The sequence below is a fragment of the Ranitomeya variabilis genome, chromosome 2, assembly GCF_051348905.1.
Source record: "Ranitomeya variabilis isolate aRanVar5 chromosome 2, aRanVar5.hap1, whole genome shotgun sequence".
NCBI lineage: Eukaryota > Metazoa > Chordata > Amphibia > Anura > Dendrobatidae > Ranitomeya > Ranitomeya variabilis.
Genome location: NC_135233.1, coordinates 19,128,292 through 19,143,081, shown reverse-complemented (window position 1 = coordinate 19,143,081; position 14,790 = coordinate 19,128,292). Strand labels below are relative to the sequence as shown.

Genomic DNA, 14,790 nt, shown 5'->3' with positions numbered 1-14,790 from the left:
GGCACCGGTGGCCTCTTTTGTTCCCACTTCCATGTGTAGTGCTTAAGCAGGTGTGGTAAGAACAGATTACGCCGGCACAACATTTCATGAGTTCATTCAGCCTAACGTTCCTTTATAACAAAGTTCACAGCGATGAAACGACTACTGAATTTAACACCTTGCCAGGATGCGCCTTCCACTATCTGCCCGGAAATAGAAATTGTCTTTGAAAAGAGCAGATTATCTGATCATCGGATATTAGAATAATACAAACCCCGGAGACAAGTAGAAGATGCGTTCTGGGAGAGCATAATACCGTCTACTTATACCAGTTATCTCCCACTCCTCTGACCGCAGCCCCCAAATAGGCAAATTATACAGTATACTGCAATGAATTTACGTGCTGTCAGCTCATCCCTTAAAGGGGTTGTCCAGGCTCAAACAAAAGGTTTCCAGTCGCTCTACATGATGGCAGAGTGCTGAGCTCTGGCAATGGGAGATTCGTACTCGGTCACTATTCCCCTGTATTCGCCTGATCGCCTTGACTGGGCGGTTTGCATACTTGCAGGTGTAAGGAGGTGGACCCTCACTTACTCTACCCCTCCTTTACACGGAACTCATGCGACCACCAGCAGGTTCCTTTCTACTTACCTGTATGTTAATGTCATGTTTCCTTTGTATAGTGTCTATTGTCGTATGCAATGTGTAATGCATTGTACATCTCCTGTGCATTGCCTCTGCTGACGGTGCAATGTTAGAATAGGGTCAGTAAAAGGTTAAAGGATGGAGGTTGGGCTAACAGCCCCAAAAGTAGCAGGAAGTTCCGGCTCCCAGTTCAGACTATAAGCGTCCAGATACCGGGTTTCGAACTGCTGCTATTGCTGCCATTGATGCTGCGGTGAACTTTGGTAGGGAAAGTGCAGGAAGTTATATCTTGTTCATTGCATCTTCATTAAAACATTTTCCCTGTTGGATTAAAACCATGCCAGAGTGTTTCCCAGGACCCTCTTCACCAGTGACCGCAGTGACTGTGACGAAAAGATAATTGCCTGGAGACCGTATCTGTCTGTTCTATGTGCAAGGGCCAGGGGTTTTGTGGACTGTTACTTTAAAGGGACTTGGTCATGGCTACCACCCTGTGCCACCTTGTTACACAGTCATGTACTGACTAAAGGCACGTGGCTTCTTTCAGTAGATGAGAAGCGCAGGAGAGTCTAGTCTACAAATGACAAAATGACTGCCCAACTGAGTGGGGAATACAGGGGAATCGTCACAAAGTGCAGACTTTCAGTTCAGTCTGGATCCTTATGTGCCTGGATGTTTTTTCTTTTTAGCTAAAAATGATCAAAAATGCCAAAATTTAATTTTTAAAATTGTGTTCTCTGTAGATATGAAAAAAAAAAGAAAAGGGCTTCGAGCTTCTTCAAAAATGCAAAAGATTTATCTGAATATTGAAAAGATTCTGTAATCAGGATAGACATGGAACCTTTGCTCTTTATCACAGCTCTGAAACAGAACGCAGGTCGTGCGCTGGAAACGCGTTGCCATGTCTATCCTGATTATGGAATCTTTTCAAGGTTCAGATAAATCTTTTGCATTTTGAAGACGCTCGAACCCCTTTTCTTCTTTTTTTCAAATTTTACTGCAAGTGGTCATTTGAGTTCCATGCTTCAGGACGCCAGGAGCCCGGGTGAGCTGCTTACTTTCTTTTTATACAATATTCTTTGTAGATAGATGAGTGAGCTCCAGGTCCAGCAGATTAATTTAGACAGAAAGTAATAGCAGGACTGATATATCTTAGAGGGAATCCATCAGCAAGTTTTTGCTACCTCATCTGACAGTAGCATAATGTAGGAAAAGAGACCCTGATTCCAATGATGTATCACTTAGTTTACTGGGTGCAGCAGTTGTGTGTTATGACCCCAATGGCGAGGGTCTCAGAGGAACGTGGAAGTCTGCAGAATACAAAAATCCAGCTCATAGGGCAGTGGTAACTGGGTTGACCATATATCTACTCCTAACGCCAACACTAGAAGTAGCCGGGGATCATTCCTACGTTGATTCTAGATGACACGCGCCAGCCGGAGAATCTAGCTACCCCTAGTAGAGGAAAACAAAGACCTTTCTTGCCTCCAGAGAAGGGGACCCCAAAGCTGGATAGAAGCCCCCCACAAATAATGACGGTGAGGTAAGAGGAAATGACAAACACAGATATGAACCAGGTTTAGCACAGAGAGGCCCGCTTACTGATAGCAGAATAAAGAAAGGTAACTTATATGGTCAACAAAAACCCTATCAAAATCCACACTGGAAATTCAAGAACCCCCGAACCGTCTAACGGTCCGGGGGGAGAACACCAGCCCCCTAGAGCTTCCAGCAAAGGTCAGGATATAGATATGGAACAAGCTGGACAAAAATACAAAACCAAAACAAATAGCAAAAAGCAAAAGGCAGACTTAGCTGATATAACTGGAACCAGGATCAGTAGACAAGAGCACAGCAGACTAGCTCTGATAACTACGTTGCCAGGCATTGAACTGAAGGTCCAGGGAGCTTATATAGCAACACCCCTAACTAACGACCCAGGTGCGGATAAAAGGAATGACAGAAAAACCAGAGTCAAAAAACTAGTAACCACTAGAGGGAGCAAAAAGCAAAATTCACAACAGTACCCCCCCCTTAGTGAGGGGTCACCGAACCCTCACCACGACCACCAGGGCGATCAGGATGAGCGGCATGAAAGGCACGAACTAAATCGGCCGCATGAACATCAGAGGCGACCACCCAGGAATTATCCTCCTGACCATAGCCCTTCCACTTGACCAGGTACTGAAGCCTCCGCCTGGAGAGGCGAGAATCCAAGATCTTCTCCACCACGTACTCCAACTCGCCCTCAACCAACACCGGAGCAGGAGGCTCAGCAGAAGGAACTACAGGCACAATGTACCGCCGCAACAAGGACCTATGAAATACATTGTGAATAGCAAACGACACAGGAAGATCCAGACGAAAAGATACAGGATTAAGGATTTCCAATATCTTGTAAGGCCCAATAAAACGAGGTTTAAATTTGGGAGAGGAGACCTTCATAGGAACAAAGCGGGAAGAAAGCCATACCAAATCCCCAACGCGTAGTCGGGGACCCACACCGCGGCGGCGGTTGGCAAAGCGCTGAGCCTTCTCCTGTGACAACTTCAAGTTGTCCACCACATGATTCCAGATCTGCTGCAACCTATCCACCACAGAATCCACCCCAGGACAGTCAGAAGGCTCCACATGACCCGAAGAAAAGCGAGGATGGAAACCAGAGTTACAGAAAAAAGGCGAAACCAAGGTGGCGGAACTAGCCCGATTGTTAAGGGCAAACTCAGCCAACGGCAAGAATGTCACCCAATCGTCCTGATCAGCAGAGACAAAACACCTCAAATAAGCCTCCAAAGTCTGATTGGTTCGCTCCGTCTGTCCATTAGTCTGAGGATGGAAAGCAGACGAAAACGACAAATCAATGCCCATCCTACTACAAAAGGATCGCCAGAACCTGGAAACGAACTGGGATCCTCTGTCTGACACAATATTCTCAAGGATGCCGTGCAAACGAACCACGTTCTGGAAAAACACAGGAACCAGATCGGAAGAGGAAGGCAGCTTAGGCAAAGGAACCAAATGGACCATCTTGGAGAAGCGATCACATATCACCCAGATAACGGACATGCCCTGAGATAGCGGAAGATCAGAAATGAAATCCATGGAGATATGTGTCCAAGGTCTCTTCGGGACAGGCAAGGGCAAGAGCAAACCGCTGGCACGAGAACAGCAAGGCTTAGCTCGAGCACAAGTCCCACAGGACTGCACAAATGACCGCACATCCCTTGACAAGGAAGGCCACCAAAAGGACCTGGCCACCAGATCTCTGGTGCCAAAAATTCCCGGGTGACCTGCCAACACCGAGGAATGAACCTCGGAAATGACTCTGCTGGTCCACTTATCCGGGACAAACAGTCTGTCAGGTGGACAAGACTCAGGCCTATCAGCCTGAAATCTCTGCAACACACGTCGCAGATCCGGAGAAATAGCTGACAAGATAACTCCATCTTTAAGAATACCAACAGGATCAGCGACTCCAGGAGCATCAGGCACAAAGCTCCTAGAAAGAGCATCGGCCTTCACATTCTTTGAACCTGGTAAATACGAGACAACAAAATCAAAGCGGGAGAAAAACAATGACCAGCGGGCCTGTCTCGGATTAAGGCGTTTAGCAGACTCGAGATACATCAGATTTTTGTGATCAGTCAAGACCACCACACGATGCTTAGCACCCTCGAGCCAATGACGCCACTCCTCAAATGCCCATTTCATGGCCAACAACTCCCGATTGCCCACATCATAATTTCGCTCGGCAGGCGAAAACTTCCTAGAGAAAAAGGCACAAGGTTTCATAACAGAGCAACCAGGGCCTCTCTGCGACAAAACGGCCCCTGCCCCAATCTCCGAAGCATCCACCTCAACCTGAAAGGGAAGTGAGACGTCAGGCTGGCACAAAACAGGCGCCGAAGTAAACCGGCGTTTCAACTCCTGGAAAGCCTCCACGGCAGCAGGAGCCCAGTTAGCTACATCGGAGCCCTTCTTGGTCATATCCGTCAAAGGTTTCACAATGCTAGAAAAATTAGCGATAAAACGACGGTAGAAGTTAGCGAAGCCCAAGAACTTCTGAAGACTCTTAACTGACGAGGGCTGAGTCCAATCAAGAATAGCTCGGACCTTGACTGGGTCCATCTCCACAGCAGAAGGGGAAAAAATGAACCCCAAAAAGGGAACCTTCTGTACACCAAAGAGACACTTTGAGCCCTTGACAAACAAAGAATTTTCACGCAAAATTTTAAAGACCAACCTGACCTGCTCCACATGCGAATCCCAATTATCAGAAAAAACCAAAATATCATCCAGATAAACAATCAAAAATTTATCCAGATACTTCCGGAAAATGTCATGCATAAAGGACTGAAAAACTGAAGGCGCATTGGAGAGCCCAAAAGGCATCACCAAGTACTCAAAATGACCTTCGGGCGTATTGAATGCGGTTTTCCATTCATCACCTTGCTTAATGCGCACAAGGTTGTACGCACCACGAAGGTCTATCTTGGTGAACCACTTGGCACCCTTAATCCGGGCAAACAAGTCAGACAACAGCGGTAAAGGATACTGAAATTTGACAGTGATCTTATTTAAAAGCCGATAATCAATACAAGGTCTCAAAGATCCGTCCTTTTTTGCCACAAAAAAGAATCCCGCACCAAGAGGGGAAGAAGACGGACGAATATGTCCTTTCTCCAGAGACTCCTTGATATATGAACGCATAGCGGTATGTTCAGGTACCGACAGATTAAACAGTCTTCCCTTAGGAAATTTACTGCCTGGGATCAAATCTATAGCACAGTCACAGTCCCTATGAGGAGGCAGTGCACTGGACTCAGACTCACTGAAGACATCCTGATAATCAGACAAATACTCCGGAACTTCCGAAGGCGTAGAAGAAGCAATAGACACAGGCAGGGAATCCTCATGAATACCACGACAGCCCCAACTTGAGACTGACATAGCCTTCCAGTCCAGGACTGGATTATGGGTCTGTAACCATGGCAGCCCTAAAACAACCAAATCATGCATGATCATCATCATTATGTAAAACCAGGAAACGTATCACCTCGCGGTGCTCAGGAGTCATGCACATGGTAACCTGTGTCCAATACTGCGGTTTATTTGCTGCCAATGGCGTAGCATCAATACCCCTAAGAGGAATAGGATTTTCTAATGGTTCAAGAGTAAAACCACAGCGCTTAGCAAATGAGAGATCCATGAGACTCAGGGCAGCACCTGAATCTACAAACGCCATGACAGGATAAGATGACAGTGAGCAAATCAAAGTTACAGACAGAATAAATTTAGGTTGCAAATTACCAACGGTGACAGGACTAACAACCTTAGCTATACGTTTAGAGCATGCTGAGATAACATGTGTAGAACCACCACAGTAGTAGCACAAGCCATTCCGGCGTCTATGAATTTTCCGCTCATTTCTAGTCAGGATTCTATCACATTGCATTAAATCAGGTGTCTGTTCAGACAACACCATGAGGGAATTTGCGGTTTTGCGCTCCCGCAACCGCCGGTCAATTTGAATAGCCAGTGCCATAGTATCATTCAGACCTGTGGGAATGGGAAAACCCACCATAACATTCTTAATGGCTTCAGAAAGGCCATTTCTAAAATTAGCGGCCAGTGCACACTCGTTCCAATGTGTCAGCACGGACCATTTCCGAAATTTTTGGCAATACACTTCAGCCTCGTCCTGCCCCTGAGACATAGCCAGCAAGGCCTTTTCTGCCTGAATCTCAAGATTGGGTTCCTCATAAAGTAAACCGAGCGCCAGAAAAAACGCATCAAGATCAGCCAATGCCGGATCTCCTGGCGCCAGCGAAAAAGCCCAATCCTGAGGGCCGCCCCGTAAGAACGAAATAACAATTTTTACTTGCTGAGCAGAATCTCCAGATGAACAGGGTCTCAGGGACAAAAACAATTTACAATTATTCACGAAATTCCTAAACTTAAACCTGTCTCCGGAAAACAGTTCAGGAATCGGTATTTTAGGTTCTGACATAGGATTTCTGATAACATAGTCTTGTATGCCCTGCACACGAGTAGCCAGCTGGTCCACACTTGTAATCAAGGTCTGGACATTCATGTCTGCAGCAAGCATAGCCACTCTGAGGTAAAGGGGAAGAAGAAAAAAAAAACTCAGAATCTTCTTTCTTATAATCCCTCTTCTGCAATGCATTAAACATTTAATACAGGCCTGGCAAACTGTTATGACCCCAATGGCGAGGGTCTCAGAGGAACGTGGAAGTCTGCAGAATACAAAAATCCAGCTCATAGGGCAGTGGTAACTGGGTTGACCATATATCTACTCCTAACGCCAACACTAGAAGTAGCCGGGGATCATTCCTACGTTGATTCTAGATGACACGCGCCAGCCGGAGAATCTAGCTACCCCTAGTAGAGGAAAACAAAGACCTTTCTTGCCTCCAGAGAAGGGGACCCCAAAGCTGGATAGAAGCCCCCCACAAATAATGACGGTGAGGTAAGAGGAAATGACAAACACAGAAATGAACCAGGTTTAGCACAGAGAGGCCCGCTTACTGATAGCAGAATAAAGAAAGGTAACTTATATGGTCAACAAAAACCCTATCAAAATCCACACTGGAAATTCAAGAACCCCCGAACCGTCTAACGGTCCGGGGGGAGAACACCAGCCCCCTAGAGCTTCCAGCAAAGGTCAGGATATAGATATGGAACAAGCTGGACAAAAATACAAAACCAAAACAAATAGCAAAAAGCAAAAGGCAGACTTAGCTGATATAACTGGAACCAGGATCAGTAGACAAGAGCACAGCAGACTAGCTCTGATAACTACGTTGCCAGGCATTGAACTGAAGGTCCAGGGAGCTTATATAGCAACACCCCTAACTAACGACCCAGGTGCGGATAAAAGGAATGACAGAAAAACCAGAGTCAAAAAACTAGTAACCACTAGAGGGAGCAAAAAGCAAAATTCACAACAGTTGTGACACAATCAGAGGTCTTAGATGTATCATGCAGCGGAGCTCAGAAAGCTGACCCCGCCAACACCACAGCTTTCTGTGCACATTGTTTATTGACAGTGAGCTACTTATCACAGGAGGGGGCGTGGTCAGACAAGGGCTCACATGCCCTGTGGTCCAGACAGTGATATTCTGGTGATTAAACATTCACTGTAGTTAAATAACAGCCCTCAGCCTAATAAGAGACACATTGCTAAAATCTATATCTTAGCCCTTACCTCATGCTGTCTTTAGATTATGTAGCAAAAAAAAATCTTATAGATTCAATTTAAAGCATACCTGCTGTTTCACATAACAACTGTAGAAAAGCCTGTCCTGCCTCCATACCCCCACACAGGTTATAGCAGTTCTTGTAACACTGACCAGTTGCAAATGTTCAGGTACTGTTCTGATTCTCAAGTTCTGCATCGTGTCATTCCCTCTTTTTTTAGGCTAGGTTCACATCAGTGGTTCAGTCCGCAGCATGGTGCTGCAGACTTTTTTCCTTAAGCTCCGCCTACTTCCACATGCGTCCTGCGTCCCTACCTTTAACATTGTGTACGCAAGGACATATGTTGTATGCGCATGACATGCCCTCCGAACACAAGAAAATGCAACATGTTGTGTTCAGAGGGCACTTCAAAACAACGCACGTGAATGCATCCTCATACAACGCACGGCCCGGCGTACACAATGTTAAAGATAGGTATGCAGGACGCATGCGGAAGTAGGCGGAGCTTAAGGACTGAAACGCTGATGTGAACCAGGCCTAAGTGAGTAGTTCATCTTCATGAGCATTCTGATGGAACTTCCCACACTTCCCACAGTGCATTGTTCCTGACACTATGTTATGTTTATAGTTTGACAGAAAAGAGAGCAGGAGCAAAGTGACAGAGACCAGCTCCGACTTCCTGCAGAAAGACAAGGGACCACCTCACTTCCCTTAGAGACAAAGACCTAGCACCACATTTTGTAGACAAAGACCAGACGCCACTTCCTGTAGAAATGTACATGCTCACCTCAACTTCCTGCAGAGAAACAAATGGATACTTTCCTTGATAAATATAATATTACAGGTTATGGGTACGAAATTCTGTATATCTATCATCTATCTATCTTTTATCTATTATCTATCTAGAAACAAAAAAGGAACAGCACAGTATAATACTTATCTTCGGGTGCAAGGCCCCTAGACAATCTGTCCAATGATTATCCAAACTTCATAGAATTCCAAGAAAGAGGCAGCACTCCATTGTTTCAGTGGGAAAATGTGCAGGATTTTAATCAACCCACATGTCTGGGCGATGTTTCGACTACAAAGGCTTGAGAAAGGCTCATTTGTAGCCGAAACGTCACCCAGACATGGAGTGCTGCCTCTGTCTTGGAATTCTATCTATCTATCTATCTATCTATCTATCTATCTATCTATCTATCTATCTATCTATCTATCTAGTATCTATCTATCTACAGTGCCTTGCAAAAGTATTCGGCCCCCTGGACCTTTCCAGCCTTTTCCCACATATCATGCTTCAAACATAAAGATACCAAATGTAAATTTTTGGTGAAGAATCAACAACAAGTGGAACACAATTGTGAAGTTGAACGAAATTTATTGGTTATTTTAAATTTTTGTGGAAATTCAAAAACTGAAAAGTGGGCTTGTAATATTATTCGGCCCCTGTAACTTAATACTTTGTTGCGGCCCCTTTTGCTGCGATTACAAGTCTCTTGGGGTTTGTCTCTATCAGTTTTGTACATGGAGAGACTGAAATTCTCGCCCATTCTTCCTTGGCAAACAGCTCGGGCTCAGTGAGGTTTGATGGAGATCGTTTGTGAACAGCAGTTTTCGCCTGTTTCCACAGATTCTCGATTGGATTGAGGTCTGGACTCTGACTTGGCCATTCTAACACCTGGATACGTTTATTTGTGAATCATTCCATTGTAGATTTTGCTTTATGTTTGGGATCATTGTCTTGTTGGAAGACAAATCTCCGTCCCAGTCTCAGGTCTTTTGCAGACTCCAACAGGTTTTCTTCAAGAATGGTCCTGTATTTGGCTCCATCCATCTTCCCATCAATTTTAATCATCTTCCCTGTCTCTGATGAAGAAAAGCAGGCCCAAACCATGATGCTACCACTATATTTGGCAGTGGGGATGGTGTGTTCAGGGTGATGAGCTGTGTTGCCTTTACACCAAACATTTCGTTTGCCATTGTTGCCAAAAAGTTCAATTTTGGTTTCATCTGACCAGAGCACCTTCTTCCACATGTTTGGTGTCTCCCAGGTGGCTTGTTGCAAACTTTAAACGACACTTTTTATGGATATCTTTGAGAAATGGCTTTCTTCTTGCCGCTCTTCCATAAAGGCCAGATTTGTGCAGTGTACGACTGATTGTTGTCCTATGGACAGACTGTCCCACCTCAGCTGTAGATCTCGGCAGTTCATCCAGAGTGATCATGGGCCTCTTGGCTGCATCTCTGATCAGTCTTCTCCTTGTTTGAGATGACAGTTTAGAGGGACGGCCGGGTCTTGGTAGATTTGCAGTGGTATGATGCTCCCTCCATTTCAATATGATCGCTTGCACACTGCTCCTTGGGATGTTTAAAGTTTTGGAAATCATTTTGTATCCAAATCCAGCTTTAAACTTCTCCACAACAGTATCACGGACCTGCCTGTTGTGTTCCTTGGTCTTCATGATGCTCTCTGTGCTTCAAACAGAACCTTGAGACTATCACAGAGCAGGTGCATTTATACGGAGACTTGATTACACACAGGCGGATTATATTTATCATCATTAGGCATTTAGGACAACATTGGATCATTCAGAGATCCACAATGAACTTCTGGAGGGAGTGATCTATCTATCTATCTATCTATCTATCTATCTATCTATCTATCTATCTATCTATCTATCTTCTATCTATCATCTATCTATAATCTATCTATCTACCTACCTACCAGCTATCTATTATCTATCTATCTATCTATCTATCTATCTATCTATCTATCTATCTATCTATCTATCTATCTCTCTATTATATATCTATTATCTATCTATTATCTATCTATCTCTCTATTATCTATCTATTATCTATCTATTATCTATCTATCTCTCTATTATCTATCTATTATCTATATATCTATTATCTATCTCTCTATTATCTGTCTATTTTCTATCATTTATCTATATATATTATCTATCTATCATCTATCTATTATCTATCTATTATCTATTTATCTATTATCTATCTTTTATCTACATACATATACTCTGCTCTAATTTCTTTCGCCTCAAAGTGATCACATGACTTTGAGAATTATTGAATCTCATGTGTATTCATATCTCTAAAAAAAACGATTATGAGGCTTAAAATGAAAATCCAAGGAATTAATAATTTATTTAGGAATTGCTGGAAGTGAATATAAAACTTCACAATGTGATTAAATTTATTAAATTTTCACAGGTATTCGAAGCCAATATTAAATACAAAATGTATCCAGTTTTTACTTAGAAAAAAAATAATAAAGTCTGACGTCGGAGTTTGTTCTCATTTCAAAACTTTTTTAAAAAATTAAACTTATCAGAATAAGAAATACATTTTTCCATTGCTAAATATAGTAAATTGATAGACTTAGAAGTCTCTGAGCTTTATTTCAGGATATTTTCTGCATAAACATTGTTTTTTTTCTATTTTTTTTTTTTTGTCTAATTGAAAAAAAAAAATAGTTTTTCGTCGTCTGTGAAGAATGAAGACCCTGAACCGCTCGGTAAATGGATCCCAGTAAAGGTCATAATTTACAGAGACGTTCAGCTAATTGATGTTTAGAAATGTCAGATCGATGATGTCATCGGAGCGCCACCATCTGTGAACTTTAGCTGTAAATAATATGTAAACCTCAGCAGTGACCCCTCCACCCGGGACGGGAGAATCACTTCCTCGGGTCCTTTTTATTAACAGATCAACACTCCGAATTGATCACAATGGTGAAGATGTATAGATGTGTCTGGTGACTGGCAAAGGTCATCTGCCTTAGTGAGACAAAAGAGCAGAACCCGTCTCCCAAATGGATTAGGAGCTTCTTGACGAAATCCTTGAAAGACAAAAAAAAAGGTTTACCCAAAATTAACCCATTAGGCACCACCCCATTAGAGTCCTATCTTGGACATGGACTTCTTTACAAGGTCCTTTGCTCCAGACTGACTTACTTCTATAAGCCAAGGGGAAGAGTCGATAAGAAAAAGAGCAGTTTATGGTCTAATAGACTCAACTGTAACATTTGGACCCATTTGTGCCTCGTCTGGTTCTGCTTTGGTCTCTGGGCAGCAGCGACCTTTGTTGCTTGTGACACATGACTGCACCAGCCCTATTTTTTTCCTGGGACTTTTGGTGCCACTTTATAATGGGGCTATCTTTGGTGTAGGTCTTGATTACCCCTTCCTGAGAGCTCTGGGTGAGGAAGACACTCTGACTTCACTGGCAGTCAATAGTTTTGCTGACCTGGTGTATACTGCTGCACTCCTGTTTGTTATTCTGGTTACTCTTGGGCTTGACTTGGTCTTGACCTTGGCTTGACTTCTGGCCACCTGCTTTCCTTACATCTTTGCTTCTGACATGACCTTTTGGCTTTGACCACCCTTCTTGCCAGCTTACACAACCTAACAGCAGCTGACTCTGTAACCCTTACCCAAGAACGCCTGTGTAAGTCCAGATCCTTATATTGGGGTTAAAGGGTGAAGACCAGGCCAACCCATAGGCTCTGGAAAACAGAGTAGCTTGTGCCAACCCTTTTCATGGCAGCCATTTTGGAACTGCCAGGTGACTGCAAACATTGCTCGTGTTACATGAGCTTTGACATATTTGACCTGGTCAGGCATTATTTTGTATGGACGCCATTAATGGACTTGTCCATTACTAAATAACCCATTCTTCAATGCTCCACTGCCAACTGTCAATCATAAGCTATAAACACTACATACTCAACTCCCGAACGAGCGCTTTTCCTCCAATCACAGCGGTGTGTCCACTGATGGTCTGGTCTTCACTTGTTATCAGAGCGGGCTACAGCTGCTGATTGGCTGCAGTGGTCCCATGACACAGTACTGTGATTGGGGGAACGATATAAGTCTGAGGGTATTTATTTATTTTTATTCATTTATTTTACTCACTTATATAGTACCACTAATTCCATAGCGCTTTATAGATATTATCATCACTGTCCCCAATGGGGCTCACAATCTGGATTCCATAACAGTTTTTGGAGTGTGGGAGGAATCCGGAGAACCCAGAGGAAACCCACGCAAACATGGGGAGAGCATACAAACTCCTTGCAGATGTTGTCCTTGGTGGGATTTGAACCCAGTGCTAACCACTGAGCCACCATGCTGCCCTAGTATGCAGTTTTTCTTATTTTATGATGGGAAGGGGAGATATTGAGCAGAGGTTATGCAGTAGTGGTACTACACTTGACATTGTGATCGGCTAATTGGACTAATTTTTCAAAACAACCCCTTTAAGAGGACTGTGCACTACATAGAGCACTTTTAGAAAACCTATTTTCATATACCCTATTAGTAAATTCGGAGTCAATAGAGCTTGAATTTTGATAAAACTTTCATACTCACATGATCCAAATATTTTTTCATTTCTTTTCATGCTAATCCAACAAAACGGCAGTTGGACAATAGAGACGGGCGAACCCAAACAGAATAGTTCGGGGGCCGTACCGAACACCTAGTGTCTGTGCACGGACCCTGAACACCAACTTCTCCAGCAAGTCAGTGTTACTGTTTGGGTTCCCGAATATCCATTGTTTGCCATGCTGTCGTCTGCGTGACAGTGTAGAAAATGCTTGCTTTGATTGGCGGTAAGGTCATTACTGCTGCGGTTCCCATGCTGTCAGATGACAGCGTGATCCAACAGCTGTGACCAGGAGTAAAAAGGTTACCGCTGGTCACAGGCATCGGCTGATGAGACAATTTAAATAAATAATTTAAAAAAAAACGTGTGGGGTCTCCCCATTTTTGACAACCAGCCAAGCTAAAGCAGACAGCTCGGGGCTGGTATTCTCAGACTGGTAAGTGGCCATGTATATTGGCTCCCCTCCAGCCTAAAAATAGCATCCTGCAGCCGCCCCAGAAAAGGGGAATCTATTAGTTTGGTGACTTTTCTCACAACAGTTCTGCACTACTCACTGCATGTGTGTTATTATGCTCCTGTCTCAGTGTGAGCCAGCTGTCGAGGATAGCGGTCATATTACTGATGTGTCCACTATCTAAATCATTCTGATATTCGTGGGAAAGATATGGATTATCTTCACGTAGGACAGGTGAGTGATATGCTTGTTTTATTATTTTTTTCTTCTACAGGTGACATGGGCATCGGCAGATTAGGCATAAATGGTTGTTTATTATTTTCTGCCTAGCGCAGGTGACATGGGCTTCAATGAATTAGCTGTAAAGGTAAGTATAACTTGCTTTTTTATTTTCATTTTAAAAAAAAAAGTCTGTGTCATTATTTCAATTAAAGAATTTTATTCTGGCTGTGTTTTTTTTACAATTTTGCTATGGGGCTAGTAATAGGGACGTCTTATAGACCCCTTCCCATTATTAATCTCTGGGCTTGATGTCAGCAGCCATAAAATATCTGACTTCAACCCCACAACCATTACCTCACTTGCCACCACACCAGAACAAGTGGGAAGAGTCAGGGAAAGTGCCAGAATTATGCATTTAAATAATTTAAAATAATGGCGTGTGATCCCTCTGTTATTGATAACCAGCAATGAGGGTTACAGCCTGTAGCTGTCAGTTTTGCTTGTGTTGGTTATGAAAAATAGAAGAGACCCCCACATCACTCTTTTTTGCATTTATTTAAAGCACAGGTGCCGGCTGACAAATACTCCCATCAGCGGTGCCTGCTCTCGCTGTTATCAGCAACAGCAGGCGTATGCCAATGTGAGTATTTCTCTCTCATAAAGGTACCGTCACATTAAGCGACGCTGCAGCGATAGCGACAACGATGCCGATCGCTGCAGCGTCGCTGTTTGATCGCTGGAGAGCTGTCACACAGACCGCTCTCCAGCGACCAACGATGCCGAGGTCCCCGGGTAACCAGGGTAAACATCGGGTTGCTAAGCGCAGGGCCGCGCTTAGTAACCCGATGTTTACCCTGGTTACC

The 14,790-nt window shown here is 43.7% G+C and overlaps 1 long non-coding RNA gene across 1 annotated transcript in view; it reads right to left on the bottom strand.

Annotated features, from left to right (window-relative positions):
- LOC143809028 (uncharacterized) overlaps positions 1-14,790 on the bottom strand; it is a 51,174-nt gene that overhangs the window by 3,269 nt on the left and 33,115 nt on the right. The window lies entirely within an intron of this gene.